At 47.1% G+C, this 16,531-nt stretch overlaps 1 protein-coding gene across 2 annotated transcripts in view; it reads left to right on the forward strand.

Annotated features, from left to right (window-relative positions):
- The window catches only part of iqsec1b (IQ motif and Sec7 domain ArfGEF 1b), a 99,500-nt gene that overhangs the window by 57,817 nt on the left and 25,152 nt on the right, over positions 1-16,531 (forward strand). The gene's annotated exons all lie outside the window — the stretch shown is intronic.

Raw genomic sequence — 16,531 nt, forward strand, 5'->3', positions numbered from 1 at the left:
TTATTGGGAGAATAGAGTTTACCACGTTTTTCAGCTGATATAAAGCTTTAAGATATGAAATTCAGGGTTTGCATCATAGTCAGTAGAACCAAGCTGATGTAAGTTACTTGCGGATGGGGCCTTTTAAGGAAAGAAAAGCATAAAGTAGAGCTTTTCTGGAAAGTATGATTGATTTTTGTTTGTATTGGTTGATGTTTGGCTTTGATACATAACCTATTCATAACCTATTCAAACCCCATAGAAGACATAACCTGGGTTAAAAATGACCCGTATTCACAAAAGTGTGATTCTTCTGCAAATAAATGCATACTATAGGTATTCATTTTGTTAAAAAATGAGTATTTTAGCTGTGATTTGGATCACACAAAAATGTTTTGATGTTTGAAGTATGTTTATTTGACTTTGCAGCACATGTCATGCCAATTAAATAATTTCCATAATATTTAAATGTAAAAAGGCAGCAGATATCCTCATATCTTGAGCCCCATTGCGGCCATTTTTGGGTCATTTGTGACCCGTGTTATGGAAACGCAAGGCAGCAACTCATCAAGTAGGAATGAAAACAACAATTTGTGGGCATCAAAAACAAAATATTTGAAGAATTCTTTGGATATTAAATGATGAAACTCATTGATTGCAAAGATATATCAGGGTTATGATGACATAGTTTACCCTCCTTTTTATTTACTACATCACTGCCCAAGAGTGTGCAGGTTTTCATTCCAGCCAAACACTACAGCAGCTCATCTCACTGATTAGCACACCTCCGACCAGAGAGGAAGACGCAAGCAGTGAGATCAGCTGCTGTGGAGACTGGCTGGAACGGAAACCCGGTTCCTGGAGAGCCACCAGTCTCCAGTACGCTCTCCCTCTAGCCGGAACAGACTGGATGTAGAAAACAAACCTTGACCTTGCAGCACTGCCACAGAGGCAGCGACTCGGCTGCATCGGGCTGGACACACAACTCCACCGAGAGGGGAGGGGAGGAGGAGGAGGAGGAGGGGTGGAGTGGAGAGAGAGAGAGGGAGAGAGAGAGAGAGAGACCGAAGAGGGGAGGGGCCGAGTCGTGTGGAGAGAGTGACAGGGGGAGGGAGAGAGGCTCAGTGCATGAGAGACAGTGGAGGAGAGAGAGAGGGAAAAGTGAGAGAGCGAGAGAGAGAGAGAGAGAGAGGGTGCGAGGGGGGGGAGGGGGGAGCCAGTGGGCCCGACCCATCTCTCTCTGTGGAAGCTGGAGGTGAATGTGCAAGGAGGGGTCCCGTAGCTTTTATCCTGTCTACACTCGACTCTGTCCCGGGCTGCTCTCTCCTCTCTCTCCGCCGGTAGGGCTGCTTTCACTTTGCCTTGTTTTCATGTGTGTGTTTTATGTGGCTCCATCAGTGTTTTGTGTTTTTTTTTGTTTTACCATCATTATCTACCTGCGTGTCCTGCTCTGTTGGAAGTGCTGCTCTTTGGCGTGTGTGTGTGTGTGTGTGTGTGTGTGTCCTGTCTGAAGTGAGAATAGTGTGATGATAGATGGTGAGTGTGTGATATAGAGAGCGAGAGAGAGAGTGTGTGTGTGTGTGTGTGTGTGTGTGTCAGTGTTGCGGTGGGCTGCGTCTACCCCACTCTGTTTACACCCGCTGCCCAGGCAGGTGTCTGGCAGAGATGACTGCAGCAGCTGCACTGGCATGCCCGCCCCATCCCTTCTCTCTCTTTCCATCCCTCTCTCTCCCTCTCTCTCTCTCCCTCTCTCCCTCTCCCCTGTAGTCTGATGTCATGGCAGCTGATGGCGGCGCGTTGCCGGAGGACACCCGCAGCTTTCTGCAAAGTAAGCTGAAGGGACGGTTCAACTTCTCCAGACAGCCGCCTGGGCTGTTGTCATCCTCTCCCCTCCTCTTCTTTCCTCTCCCCTCTTTCCCCTTCTCTCCTTTCCACCGTGCAGAGGCTGCTGCGTCCTCCGAGCAGCTTTGCAGAGTCGGGGCATTGATTGTGCTTTTTTTTTTTTTTGTTGTTGTTTTGTTTTTTTGCCGAGGAGGATGCTCGGCACCCCGGTTTGAAGCGCTCGGCTACAACATATTGCTGAGCGCAGGGAGGCTGTGTGATGAATCCCTATTGATCCTTTAAACAGACCCAGGAATAGTTCATTACATCAGGCTGCTCTCTGCTGACCTAGACACATTCAACTTACAAAGTGGATGGGCTCCTGTGCCATACTCCCCATTACTGCAAATTAGATGGAGGAGCACGGCTGATCGCTCACTATCACTCCTTAGCCCTGCTTTATTTCTTACTTTCTGTTCATCAAGCATATCTTAATACAGTTTAATAGGGTTTAGCAAAGCACACATGAATCCATCAGTGATGAGTTGGCGGCTCCAGCCTGCGGTGCAGGATTGTGTGTGACTTGTTTGATCTTGATGGATATTGTTCCATCTCCAAGGCCAGACCTGTTTTTTTTTTATTTTTGGCTGTTGGTTATATCCTTGGGGGCAGGATTTTCAGTTTGGGTAGATTATGCAGCATTAAGCTGCTTGGTATCAGATAATTCTACAATGATGAAATCCTCGGTGGTTATGAATTAGAATGGGCTCAGCTGTGCTGTAGTTGTTCTATGCTTACAAGGATTCACGTATAATACACATCACCTTTTCAATCATGTTTGATTCACATGTAAATATATCAAAGAGTGCAACGCACTTGTCGGGCAAGAGCAAATATGTTTTCTTGCGCAGCATTTGCGATAACATTTCCTGCCCGGCTTTTGAATCCGAAACTCGGTCGTCCTCGGCAAAACAAAATTGATGATGCAAATAGTGTTGTGAGAGGATAACGCATTCAAATCCCCGCTCTCCCAGCTGGAGGAGCATTTCCACGAGTGAAGTGCACTGATGCATTTAGGCTGTTTTAATGCAAAATACATCAGCATGCCTTAAATAAATCATAGGCCCATCAGAGGGGGTTGAGGATGAATATTCAGAGTGAGAGGAGCGGGAGCCAGGAAGCTGTGACAAGCTGCCTGATGACTCATCTTGTGTTCCATTTCAAAAGGCAGCAGGGCCCGGCCTGCCGGACGGCGGCCCGCTCCGCCGGCCTGTCATTCATTACCACACCAAGGAGACTACACTCCGGGATAATGAGTTTGATTGGAGTTTGCCGAGGCTGAATGGAATTCAAATCTAAGTCACTGACTCATCGAGGCCGCCGCGTGCCCATTTGTTTCCGTCCTCGAATTCGTGTTGTCCTCATTGTGCTCGGAGAAGTGAATTTTATGTGGCTCATTTGAGATAAAGAGTGAACAATCAAGCAGCTAGAATGACGTCTTGTCTCACACATGCTCGGCGTAGGTGGATGGTGCTGCTCTAGCGCCTAGTGCCTTATGTTTCATATGGGTGCGATCACACCCACAGATTTTCTTTGGTCTGAACCAGTGGAAATGTTCACTTTGCTGCATTTTTGTGTTTGGTTTGTTTAGGTTCACGCTGTGCAATTACAGGCCAACCAGGGCTTGTAAACAAACGTCACATGGACTCACACTTAGCTCATTTACTGGACAGGTTTGGTAACCTGTCATCCTGTCAGGTTAGAGATATTGGCAAAACAAATCTGATTCTACTCTCTGTAACTTTAGCTAAGCATGATGGACTTATCTACGCTCTTTAATGTAATTCACCTTCTCTGGTGTTCAGACCAGTTTAAGAACACATGAAGAAATAGCTGAATATGAGCATCAGTCCAGACTGCGGTTTGCTCTCAGTTCATTTTGCTATACTTGGCTTTCCAAGCATAGCCAGCAACTGCTGGCTATCAGATGTTGACATACCTCTCCTTATACCCATAAACCCTTGCGTTTGCGAATTCGAATAAACCGCTCCAAACATGCTTGGTGTGAATGCACGCTAACGCACCAAAAGCTTCTCCTGCTCAGATAACTAGCGACAGGCTGCTGGGTTCAGCCAGTTTGCAATGCGGATTAGGTTGTTTACACATGCCTACAGACCCAGCATTGGCCCGCCAGGCCTGTGGGATTGGTGTCAACAGGTTTCCATAAGGACCAGTAACATGTGGCAGGAAAAGCTGTGGGGGATTATTCCGCTGCTGCTCGCTCTGTCTACTCCAATTATTGACACAATTACTGTCAGCAGACATAACAACAGGCATTCTGGAGAAGTTGTACAACATGAACGATGGCATGTCACGTTGTTTCAGTTTCATAATAACAACAACGCCGTGAGACATTGACTATGGCAGGTTAGCTCCTCCGAGTCGGTAAAGACGAGACACGAGAGAGCGCTCCGCATGTCGTACAATTATTACATCGGCTGTCGTGATATTTCAGAACAAAAGATCGTTGTCCGTTGGGATCAGTTCAGGCGGTCTGCAGTCACTGTGGACCGAGCTCATAGAGAAATAAACGCCGTTCATTTGAAATTCACCTTTTCCATGTTTTTTTGGATGTGTCATCTGGGTCTGTGTGGACCGTCTGGTCTCCTTGTGAAAGAGAATATTTTAACCTCTAGTAGAGGCGACCCACCGGCTCGTCCCCCGGCTCGCTGCTGCTGCTCTCAGCTAACGGCAGCTCTGCCCGACATATCAGCAGTGGAGGGAGATCTGTGCAAAAAACATACATGCCACATATACTGTCATATATGTGCTATATGTGTGGAGATACGCAGCAAAATGTGCAAAAATTGGCCAAAAAATGTGTTTGTCCATGCAGATGACACTCTTTCGGAATATATTTTGGACACTAGAAATACATTTTCTATCTGAAATATCTAAAATATATTTTTGGCCTCTCAACATGTTTTTTGAATGAATGTGATCTACTTGTACAAATACATGTTTTAGCCAATTTGTGTATATTTTGAAACCTATTTCGAGGCATATTTTGAAGAATATGTGAAATTTATTTTTGTCTGCATGGGCACACTCACTGTCTGATGTTTTCCTCTGTAAAGTCCTGTTTTGATTTGTTTGTTTTTTCAGCCGGCTGAAATGTGTTTTGTCTGAAGTGACAGAATCTATTTTACCATACTAACAGCTCGAGAGGTCATTATTTTTTATCACAAACAAGAGCCGCAGAAACACAGATTGATATTTTTCCGCCTCTAAACCGTGTTTTTTGTGCGGCCGTGAGTGCCGCTGATAAATGGGATGTGTTCAAATAATGACACAGTACGCCTGTGTGTTTTTCTGCTCCGAGATAAAACTGAATGGCGCTTTCACAGTGGGCATCCTGTTCCTCGAGTCTTGCCAAGGAAAGCGGAGCCGTGAGTTTGTTCTTTCCACTAGACGGCCGTGGAAAAGCTCCGTCTGCTCACACGGAGCTCGGTGTGAAGCGTAAGACGTGGTGGGTGGACTCCGTGGGTGTGTGTGTGTGTGTGCACCATGGTTCATTCTTACACACAGATTACAAGACAGCGTGATGTAAAAGTGGAATTCGCGCTACTGTCCATTCTGTAAATAGTTGCTCAGTGTCTGCATTTCAGTCCTAGTCAGCGTTGAAAAACCACCTGTACTTTGTAAAGAATCTCCCACAGCTCAGCTAAAAGTACCTGACATACCAGAGGCGTGGAGCACATGGTACAAGAATCAAGTTCGAGTTAACTAGTGTGTGTTTTTTCCACTTGCGGTGGAACCCTGCATTTGTCGCCAAATGGCCCATGGTGATTGTGGCTTGGCCGCTGGCTTTTCCATGTGGTTTTGCTGAAGGAAAACACTTCCAGAAGCTAAGACGGCCCCGCTTCCAGTCTCTGGAATGCGAACAGAGGCGCTGCGCTCCAGTGCCTCTGGACGCCTGGAGCTGTCGATTGCAGTTGTTTGGGTTTGATGACGAGCAAAGGGCCGCTCCGTTCCTGGCTCACAGTCTGGCCGTTTCTCAACCAGACGGGAATCGGGTCTGATTCCTACATCCAGACCTGGGTCAAATAGTATTCGCAAATAATTCCTCGGGTTTGTTTTCGACTGCGTGCCAGATGGGCGGGGTTGACCGCATCAGGACAAACCAGGTAAGCTGACAATCGCAGATAAGCGCACTAAATGACTTTCAAATGAGTTCAAATATTTTGCTTTGTGGTGTACAGTCCTGTATGGTAATCCCCACCCACCTGGCACCGAAGTAGCTTAAAACAAACCATGAAAAACATTTACAAATACCGTTTGCCCTAAGACTCTCCTACACCTGTTGGGTGTATTGAGCCCAGCGATATTTATTGGAGATGAGACATGAATTCCTAACACACAAAGAGTTACTATTCTTAGGAGGGGATTTCACAAATCGTAGGGGTATTGTACTGCAGTTACCACATGGATTTCCTTTTTGAAGAGGATTTATTTATGAGAGGACCTTCCAGGCTTTTGGCGTGTTAGCCGATGAAATCGCAGGTTAGATGCGTAAAGGTTTAAGAGCTGAGAGAGCTGGTGATTCACTGTGGGGGTGATGATAGTGGAGCACAGCGCTGCAACACTATGGCAGAGGCCAAGTGATCCCCAACTTTTTCATGTTCAAGGATGCCTGAGTAGATGTACATGAGGCAAAGAAGGCCCATCAGTGAACATTGTATTCAGGGATCCTAATGTGAGAAACATTTTGTTGATTTAGCAGAATTGCAAAATGTCTATAGATACCTGTGGGAGGGGAGATAACAGTGAGGAAAATAAGGCTATGATCAAAATAGTCTTTCTAAGTTTTTTTCTAACCCTTTTCTGAGTTGTTCTGAATTGGGAAAACAGAATTTGAAATTACAGTTAAAAGTTCAAGTAAATTCAGTAAGTTCAATTTCAAGCCATTGCATTCAATTTCAAATTGTGCCTTTACAAATTACATTTTTGAAATCATTCATTCAACAAATTAATTTTCTAAATTCAGCGGTTCAATACGAGCGTGAGGAATTCAAGTATATGCAAATTCAAATACAGTGTTTTTCTGGCAGTGTTTGCTCTCTCTCCATGGCGAGCAGACATGGCGGTGTCTGAGGCGTACCGGTAACCTGAGGGAAGGGAGGGGAGAGACAGCAAGGGAGGAGCGCTCCTGCACGCCGATTATGTTAACACCGACAGGCCCCGTCAGGCCGCCCGGCTCCCTGTTTGGAAGTTACACAGAAGCCACATTCAGCCCCCTCAGGCCATAAGAACCGCTGCGTCTCTTCTGTGGAAAAACAATATTGTCTTGGGAGGATTCCCGCTTCAGAAAACAGTTAGAGGTGCAGTAGTCGGCGGTGTTTCCCCAGTCCACTACGTCTCGGGGATAAAAGATAGCTGGCGGGGACGTGTGGAGCTCAGCTACATTAGAGAGCTGTTGACAAATGGTTGAAATGTCGGCCCTCAAAACTACTTTCTGGAAAATGATGACTGGAAAACGGCATATGAAAAAAGTCCTTTCCTGTTCTTTTTGATATATTGTACCGTTCACCTTCTCATCCTTAAAAACAATTACCGATCCTTCCTCTTCATGACATCCATATTTCTCAGCTTAGGGAAATAACTTTTGCTGACTGCCTGACTCATATTTTACCGGAATGGAAAGTTGCTGAGACTTTACTGTGCTTCCAAGACATAAATGAGAAGGACCCTTTCAGCCATGCTGAGGCTGCATATCAGAGGTCCCTCCGGTTTTACTTAGCATACAATTTACTGACATGGATGAAGCGAGGTTAATGCCACTGCATTTACAGATAAGGCACATACATAAAAAAAAATCAGCTCAATAGTGATGAGAGTCACAGGCAAACAAATTACTTGAAGCATCTAGTTTGGCTGTTTCTGGGAAAAGGCGTCATCACATCCGTCACACCCTGTTGCACGGGATAATGTGTGCTTCCTTGGTAACCTTTCGTTTTGTACCATTCCGGCATGACTTGCATGTTTGAACACCGCCCTGCTTGTCGGCTCAGATTTGTCGTGTTTTGGGGTTTTTTTTTTTTAGGAGAGGCATCTTTTTAAAGGGGGAGGACATCCTTGACAGGCGCGCAACTAGCTGACACAACAAGCTCTCTAAACAGGGGATTGTGGAGCGGGGGGGGGGGGCGGGGGGGCTCCTCGGTCCGGGGGAGTTTAGAGGGAAGTGCTGGTCCGGAGGGTAAGCAGAGGTCAGCTCTGAAGAGGAAGTGTTCCAGGGGAGGAGGCTGGATCTCCAGGGGCCACCAGAGGCCTCTTCATCACGAGGTCTGCACGCTATTGACATACAAATTACACAGTAAGCACTTTATTTAGTGGCCCCTGCTTAGCCCGGCCTTAGAATAGACTAAACAGATTCCTCTTGAACGGAGTGACAGGCTACCCGAGAGCTAATCTTCCTATGCGGCACATGCTGTCGTGTGCACGTTCTTTCGATCCGCACCGCCATAACTCTTTATAACTTTGTGTGTATGTTGGTATGCATGAGGCACACTTGGGGCCTGTTTGTATCGCTCGTAAAGGCTAATATTGACAACTCCGCCAGATGGGACTCACAATTAGTCTAATTACAAATGCTGCACAGACCTACAAGAGAGAACACTCTTGGCAAAATTGATCGTAAATGCAAAACCGAACATACTGTTTACTGGCTTAGCAACAGTTTGATGTCGCTAAGCATGATTTAAGGCAGCCGCGCTCAATCCTGTATCGGCTTATTTATGTGAATTGAACTATGCAGATAGACCTACACATGGTTATGAATGGTATGAATGATCAGACTATAACAATATTTTTTTTGTATCTGTATATTATCTGTATAATAGCTACAAAACTTTTTTTTATCTGACGATTGCTGTCAAACTCATTACTGATAAAGCCTCACGGTGGAAGCTGCGGGTCTGTCAGTGCAGCAACATGAGGCTACGAATTTCCTCCACTTTCAGAAGCCATTATTGTTAAGTAATGGACGGGACTTGGCTTTCTTGCTGTGTGACTTATGGTAGTAACCCTCGCTGAGGAAAAATAAGAAAAAGTGCTTTCTCTTTTTCTCTCTCAGCACTTTAGGGCAATAACGCTCGCATATCCAGAAGACGGGTTTGAGCCTCGCTGTGCTTTGCCGACGATACTTAAGCAACTGTAATTGATTAGATTTACATGGAAACTGCATTCAGGCTCTCGAGCCATTCGACTCACTCTCATAACTCTCTCCTGAACACTGAGCTATATTTGCTCTCAAACTATTTAACTGTAACTAACTGGGAGTGTCCCGGACTGAGCTACTTCCCTATTTCTTCAACTGCACTCTGGGTGTCCACTGACAGGAAAGGGAGGGAGCAACTAGGTGTCATGCGCTGTGCTGTTACACTGGTTGCTATGTGATTGCACATTTCACAGTAAATAAAATAAAAATAGCAACTATTTGGTGACTGATGAATGACAACGTATGCATGATCAAACCTGGTAGGTTCCCTCAGGGGCGTGGTGCAGATAATTTTAGTGGGCTCTTCACTTCATAATTAGGAGAATACACAGCATAGAGTTTCAGTTTGAGAAGGGTGCCATTGGAAGACAAAAATAGTCCCCAATCAGCTGGGGTAATCAAGTGTGTCACACCAGGCAGCCACTCCCTTCTCCTGACAGGCAGGCAGGCACATACAGCCGGCGTAACACCGCCGCACAACCCTCCTTCCATTCCAGCCTCGCAGCTCTCCTTGGCAGAGGTGAAAACTCCAGCAGGAGGGCAGGAGAGAGAGAGAGAGAGAGAGAAAGGCAGCCTTTATATCCAGATGCCAACGTCAACAGCGCCCGGGGCCGGCGTGTAGACAGAGGTGCTGCCTGTCCTTCAATAGCGTCAGTGTGTGTGTTCACGGGACAGGGGGCCGGAGCTGGCAGAGGAGGGCCAGGCGGGGTGGTGCCCACCGCCCACACTAACCTTAACTAGCTCCACGCTCCTCTGGGAATCCACCAGTGTGAAAGAGAGGATTCCGGTCCCGGCGTCATCGCCTGTTCGGACAGATTTCCGAAGTGGAGAGAGAACTTTTCGGGTCTAGTTGGGTTAGGCGAGTGTGCAGCTGTGTGGGCTCGGAGTCAGCTGTCCTGAACGTGATCTCTACTGTACGATGAAGGTAGGTTCACATCTCTAATCCACAATTCTGTGGGTCGATTTGTGTTTTTCAGACCTCTGGGGTCTACAGTATCTTTCATGTCAGCAGTTTACTGCAGATGTACTGCTGTGCTTTACAGAAACTGTTTTCCTTGAGTTGTGACACTAAATGCCATTTAATTATTTGTTACTCTAACACCTCGACTACCTTGATTTCTTTCCCTGTCATGTCTGTGGCATTTTGGGGGGCTATCCTGTTAGGCCTAAACTAAATGGGTTTCGTCTGTGTATTAAATCAAAGAAACAGTTCCTCCCCGTGCGGCGGCTTAATAGATGGCTCCCCTCATCTTTCAGTACTGTCTCCCCCAGCAGATGATGTACAGCTGCTCCTCCTGTGCTCCCAACTCCTTTCTCTCGCTTGGATAAAACGCCCTTGAAACCAGCAGGGCCAGCAGGCGGATCCACAGCCCCGTCACCACCTCTCAGCTGGGATCTCAGATATGCATGATATTGCCCCGACGGTCGCGCTTAAAGCGGACAGCGGAGGGTATTACCCATCACTCATTTCGGGGCAGCGGCACTGCCCACTTGGTGCCGGTGATGAGAGATGGATGGACGGGGCAGGGAGGTAATGAGGAGAGAGAGAGAGAGAGAGAGAGAGAGAGAGAGAGACAGGAAGAGGGGGTGGGGAGTAACTCTGTGCTGACCGGCCGGCTGTAGCTTCCCTCCCTCTCTCCCTCTCTCCCTCTCTCCCTCTCTCCCTCTCTCCCCTGTTCTCCTCTGGAGCGATGGCCGGCCTGGTCAGTCCATCATCCAGCTGACAGTATTGGTGGTGGAGGTGGGGGGTTCTGACTCATGCCACCAACAGTGAGATCCCAGCCGGCCCGCAGACACACTCTCATGTAGTATTGTTGCGAAGGATTGAATTCAATATTGAATTTTATAAAAAAAAAAAAAATCACTAAGCTGAAAATCCATGTCAGCGTCACCTCCAGAGGGCGTACACATACGGATTGGAATAGACAGAGCCACAGTCTCTGCAGCAGAAACTAAACGCATGGCAACAGTGTCAAATATTCCTCCGTGTCTTGAACTGAATCCCAGTTCACCTCAGCTGGTTGACAGGTTTTGGTGCCAGGCATACAGACCTGGCAAAGCTGGGAAACCCAACCAACATCAAAACCCCCGTGCAAAAGTTGCCACAAAGCTGTCCAAGTGTGGTAATGTAAGTAGCTGGCATTACTTGATGGTTTTTCTTGTTTGCCGTGGTATTATTGTAGTATCAAATTTATAGATATGAAACACACCAAGTATGTTTGGAGAGGTTTAATCAAACTCTGAAGTGTTTACTCCTTCAGTCTGGTATGTTTGGCCAGGTGAGAATGTCATTCAAACTTGGGTGGCACCAAATAACCGCACCAAGACGCCTGAAAATGTTCAGTCCTCTTCCAAGAGAACTGCGGTGCGGTTCGTTAGGAGTGAGAACATAATCCGAACCAACTTCAGGAACATTAGGTTTTATGGATTTAAGGAGACAGATGTTGACATCTGATACCAGCAGTTACTCATGCTTATAAAGCCTAGCATAACAAAAGGGCAAACCTGACGGGATGACAGGTTACCAAAACTCCCCAATAAATGAGCTATTTGTGAGTCTGTGTAACTTTTGTTTACAAGCCCTGGTTGGCTTGTAATTGTGCAGTCAAGTAAACTTTTCCACTATGGTTCAGACCAAAGAAAGCAAACTGTAGGTGTGATTGCACCCTTAACACTGGTATAAAAGTCACTACTCTGATGCAGCAGTGACCTGAGCCAAGAGCAAATGAAGACAAAGCTCCTCCAGGGTGACACTGACCACTGGTACAGCATTATAGGTAGCGTGCCAGTCATTAAACGGCACTTTCTGCTTCTCACTTGTGCAGAAGTCTATCCTCTTTAAATTTAGCTGAAGCCCACTACCTGCCTCACTTTTTCCATCCTCCCTGTGTTTTTGTGTACAGACTTTTCCACCGCCACACACAGCCAGTGTCCAGACAGAGTCTGAGCACGCTCAGCTGGGCTGCTCTTGCTGGAATAGCAAGGTGTTTGTGAATACTAATGAAGCAGCAGCTCCTCCGCCTTTCGTCTGGAGCCTACGTCACTCCGCGGCTCTCGTTTGTTTTCAGCACAAACTAAACATGTCGGGATCTGTCACGCTCCTTATATGAGGCAGGGGCATGTCTTAACTGCGTCTAAGTACAGTGCTGAGTGGTTTCAAAGTGTACATTTCTCTGGCGTTTTGCGTCACACGGTGCGTTTTCTCGGGTCAGATTTCATTCGGTCGGGCTTCCTGACTCTGCCTATGATGCAGTGTCACACTCTCTATCTGTGGAGGACATCTGAAAAATGCTTCCTGTCTTGAATCATCAGATAGCATCAGGCGTAGCTCAGATTGTCTGCGGGGCCGCTCAGACCTGACAATAACAAACACGGGAGATAGGAAATGATAATAAAAGCTCAACTCTGCCGCGGAGCAGAAATACAGAAAATACAAGCAAGTGGCAAAAAATGACAGATGGATTTTTGATTCCCAGGCATAGCCGTGGCTCATTCGCTCCAGCTGAGATGAAATCTGTTTGGATTACTTAAACGTGCCTCCACCTCCTTGTTTCGTTGCTCGATATTTAGCCAAGTTCTCATTACAGTGCTGCGGGTTAATGGTGTTGGCGCTGGAGCTTAGCGGGCGGCTCAGGAGTAGGATGGAGGAAGAGTTACGGCAGGAGGATTAGCAGAGATAAGCTGAATAACTGTACCCTGGTCCGAGGGGCTATAATGGCAAGACATAAACATTAAAAAGATGCGTTGCCATATGGCCATCAGCATAACATGAACTGTCTGGTATGATCTCCCACTTCCTTCCTCTGCAGCTTACTTGGTTTATATTGTGTGTTTGTGTGCTTGCACTCATCGGGTGCGCAAATGGGTGTGGGTGCTTGCGTACATTTGCCATTTTTGGCAGTGTTTGAATAAGCAGTGTGTGTGTGTGTTTTTTCCACACTGGCCAGCCCAGAATGACACGCATGTCCATCATGAGGGCAGTGGCCTGTCCTGTGGTTAGTTAAGTTAATCCTCTCTCTCTCTCTCTCTCTCTCTCTCTCTCTCTCTCTCTCTCTCTCTCTCTCTCTCTCTCTCTCTCTCTCTCTCTCTCTCTCTCCCCCTCTCTCTGTCTCCCCCGCTCTCTCAGACAGGCTGAGAGGGAAGGGCCACTGCCTCCCTCTGAAGGCCACACGTGGGTGGGATCTGAGCTCAGGGATTACAGGGCTGGAGAGAAGCCAAACAGCTTTACAGCGCATGGCCAGGGAGACAGTCGGCCGGCTGGCCAGGGCCACGCTTGGTTTGGGGCGTGGGTGATGCAGCAGGAAGCTAGCCCAGAGACCATGGGGGTAGTCACTGCCTGGGTCTCTTTGTTTCCACGTCAGAATTAGCTCGCATGTTTTTTTTTCGGCGTCTGTAAACAGGACATGATGCTCGTTCAGGAAATAATTATAAATGTGCTGGCCTGTACGCACGGCTAAGAGTTGTGAAAACATGCTAGGATCTGTGCTCCAAGTTGGTGCATGGGTAATGGAAAACAGCATTTATGACCGCACTAAATTCTTTGTTAAATGGTTTGCTTGTTGTTTGTGTACGTTTAGGTCTGGCACACAATTAAGTGGATTGTAAAAGGAATCGGGCCAACAATAATCCCGTTTCTCAAGCTTTGACGAGCACACACACACACACACACACACTCCGACACAGTGGATGTATCGGCTTTCACGAAGGGAAAAATTGACTGGTCTTGTTCCATCATGCGCGGCGAACCGCCATCACATCAACACAGGTACATGTTGTTGCCTGGGTGTGATTTGGTGGGCTGCCATGTCATTACAAACACACAGGAGCTCCCTGTTGAAAAATTCCTTCCCGCGTTGTGAATCCAGCCGGGCTCCTTGTGTTTCTAATCAGAGCTATTGTTGTTTTCAGCCGCGGACCGTAGCATCTGGGGAGGGGGACGTGCAGACACATTTGTCTCCAGCCGCCCCGCTCGGCACAGACTGGTCAATTTACTTACCAAGCGGAGCAGAAAATGCGATGTCTGTCAATGGGTCTATTTCTGTCCCCCGCTGAATGAAAACCAGTCTCACGCAATATGCGAAGTTTATCACTGCTGTGTGAGTGGCATGCTGTCGCCCCAAATGTAGAGGGAGGCGAGGGGTGCCGAAGGTTTGGGTGTGTAGAAGGAGAGCGGGGTCTTTACTGGTGTTCCTTACTGGGACCAGAGCTGTGACTCCTCCCTTTTATATGGCGTGCAGAAGCTCTAAGTGATGGAGGGATTAATACAAGGACAAGAGGGAGAGAGAGAGAGTTCCTGCTGTATCCAGTTTGGAGTCTAGACAGTGTGTGACAGGTGTGTCTGTAACACAAGCCCTTCAAAGAGCCATCCGGTGTCGAGTTTTCTCTCAGCAAATTCACTTTGAAGGCCAGAGCTGCTCGTCCAGAGGGCCCAACTGTTTAGCGAATTCCTCAGTGTCAGCCAGGTCCAGTTTCTGTCCGATCACTGGATTCCAGGCAAATGTTTTAAAGCTGCACTAGGCAAGATTCTTCTGTAAAACTACACCCTTATCAGCCTAAATCACAAAGTGGGGCTGCAACAGAGAAGAGCGTCCCATCCCAATCAGATTTGATCTATTTGCTCAATTGACAAATTGAAACTTAAGAGTGGAATCCAAGCAGCAAGCAGCAAGCAAGCACTCCGTCCAGACAAAGCTGTACTCACCAAGGTTAGGCATTTTGCCACTCTTTCCACTTTGGTATCCTTTGGTATAAAGCATCACAGACCGGCTGGGAGGGTTAACATGAGCGTGCTGTGCGCAGCTTACCGACGTCACTTGATCTCTGGGTGTTGGAGTTCAAATAGTTTTCCGACGGTTACCTTTTGGTTGCCATTCGGAGCCACCGACGGGCGAAGTTGCAGCTTTAATTGTGCCGTTGTCAAGGGACAAACACTCTTGAGTCGGTGAATCTTTTTAAAGCAGTCACAGAGTGGTGATTACTTTGAGTACGGCCTCCCTGAGGGATATGGCAAAGTTTCTGACTCATCAGTGAGGTAAATATATATCACACCTCTCCTAAACTACTGTGTAATCTACTGTCAAGACGGAGATGAGGAGAACAAAAATAGCCCAGCGTCTGATCATCACAGGCAGCTGTCTCAAACCGTCCCTCTCGGCATTCAGACAGATGTAGTGGGTGTTAACGGCTGCAGCTTCACCTCGGGCTTGACGTTTGTGATTGAAGCCGGTGGGTACCAACTGGCCTAAAGATGGTAGTTGGGCAAGGCCTGGCTGAATTTCTCACTTAAATTCTCAGGTTTGGTCAGGCCACGGGGTTCAATACTGTTGAAAAATACTGTTATTAGCAATTTATCCGGAGAAAATTGTAGCAATTTCAGGCCTTAGTCACTTGGTCACTTAGTCAATCATCTTGGGCTCGGTTCAGGTTTGGGAAAGAATGTTTTTCCCAGTTTCTGGCCAGGCTGGGGTCAAATTTTGCGGCTGCAGTGAAGCTCGTCCTCCGCTTCATCATGGTTACTATCGTCCAGAGGGGAGGCTGAACTTCCAGAATGGAGGGTCAGGAAAAATGTGTTCAGATTTGTCCCCAGGGAGAGCGGCTTAAATCCCTCTGTAATTAGCTATTACTACCTCCACGTTCTCAATATTTCTCTCTGCTGCACTGTACATGAACCTTCACCATATGGGAGGCATTTTGCTCTTTTTTATTGTGCTCTGTAATGGCCCATAAGAGGGGCATTCTGTACCAACTCCCTATTCACTCTCACTCATTATATGATTATTAGTATTTTTTTCCATATTACATAGTGTAATTAGGAATTTGTTTTCTGGAGGCACTGAAGATGTATGTGCTTCACCACAGGGGTTCCAGTGCAGGATCAGCCATTTTGCAAATGACCTGTGACTTACAGTCATGGGAGGATCTCTCCAGCCAAACTACCCCTATTAGTGAAGTTATCACAGTGCTTTACGCTCCACGGTTGCCTTGGTTCGATAGCATCTCGGCCCCAGTGGACACACACCCGTTGTTTGGTTAATGATGTCATCATACGGAAATGCAGAGGCCCCCTCGCCATTCGCTTTTTGGACCGAGGCAGGGGAACGGGCGGGGTAAAATCACTGTAAATATCAGTACAGAGATGGGAGGAGATCTGAGTCAAACCTTTCCTATTAACTTGTTTGTTTAGCTTGGCTGATTCAACTGCAGCTGTTACTCGTTCAGAATTGTCTCTTAGAGTTTCAAAGAGCAACTGATGGTATCGTTCTAGGCTGATTTTTGGAGGCTTTTCATCAGTACATTTGTAGAACTGAATAAGTGGTGCAGCTAAGATACTGTATGTGCACATGAAGCTGACGGTTAACATCTCTGGCCGGCGGTGCCACAGAGCCTAATCTGTCTTGCGGGAGCGGGGCGTTGGGCCGAGGTGAAGCTCACATTACTGCAGTAGTACCTCCAGAG

The sequence above is a fragment of the Centroberyx gerrardi genome, chromosome 5 (assembly GCF_048128805.1).
Source record: "Centroberyx gerrardi isolate f3 chromosome 5, fCenGer3.hap1.cur.20231027, whole genome shotgun sequence".
Classification (NCBI taxonomy): domain Eukaryota; kingdom Metazoa; phylum Chordata; class Actinopteri; order Beryciformes; family Berycidae; genus Centroberyx; species Centroberyx gerrardi.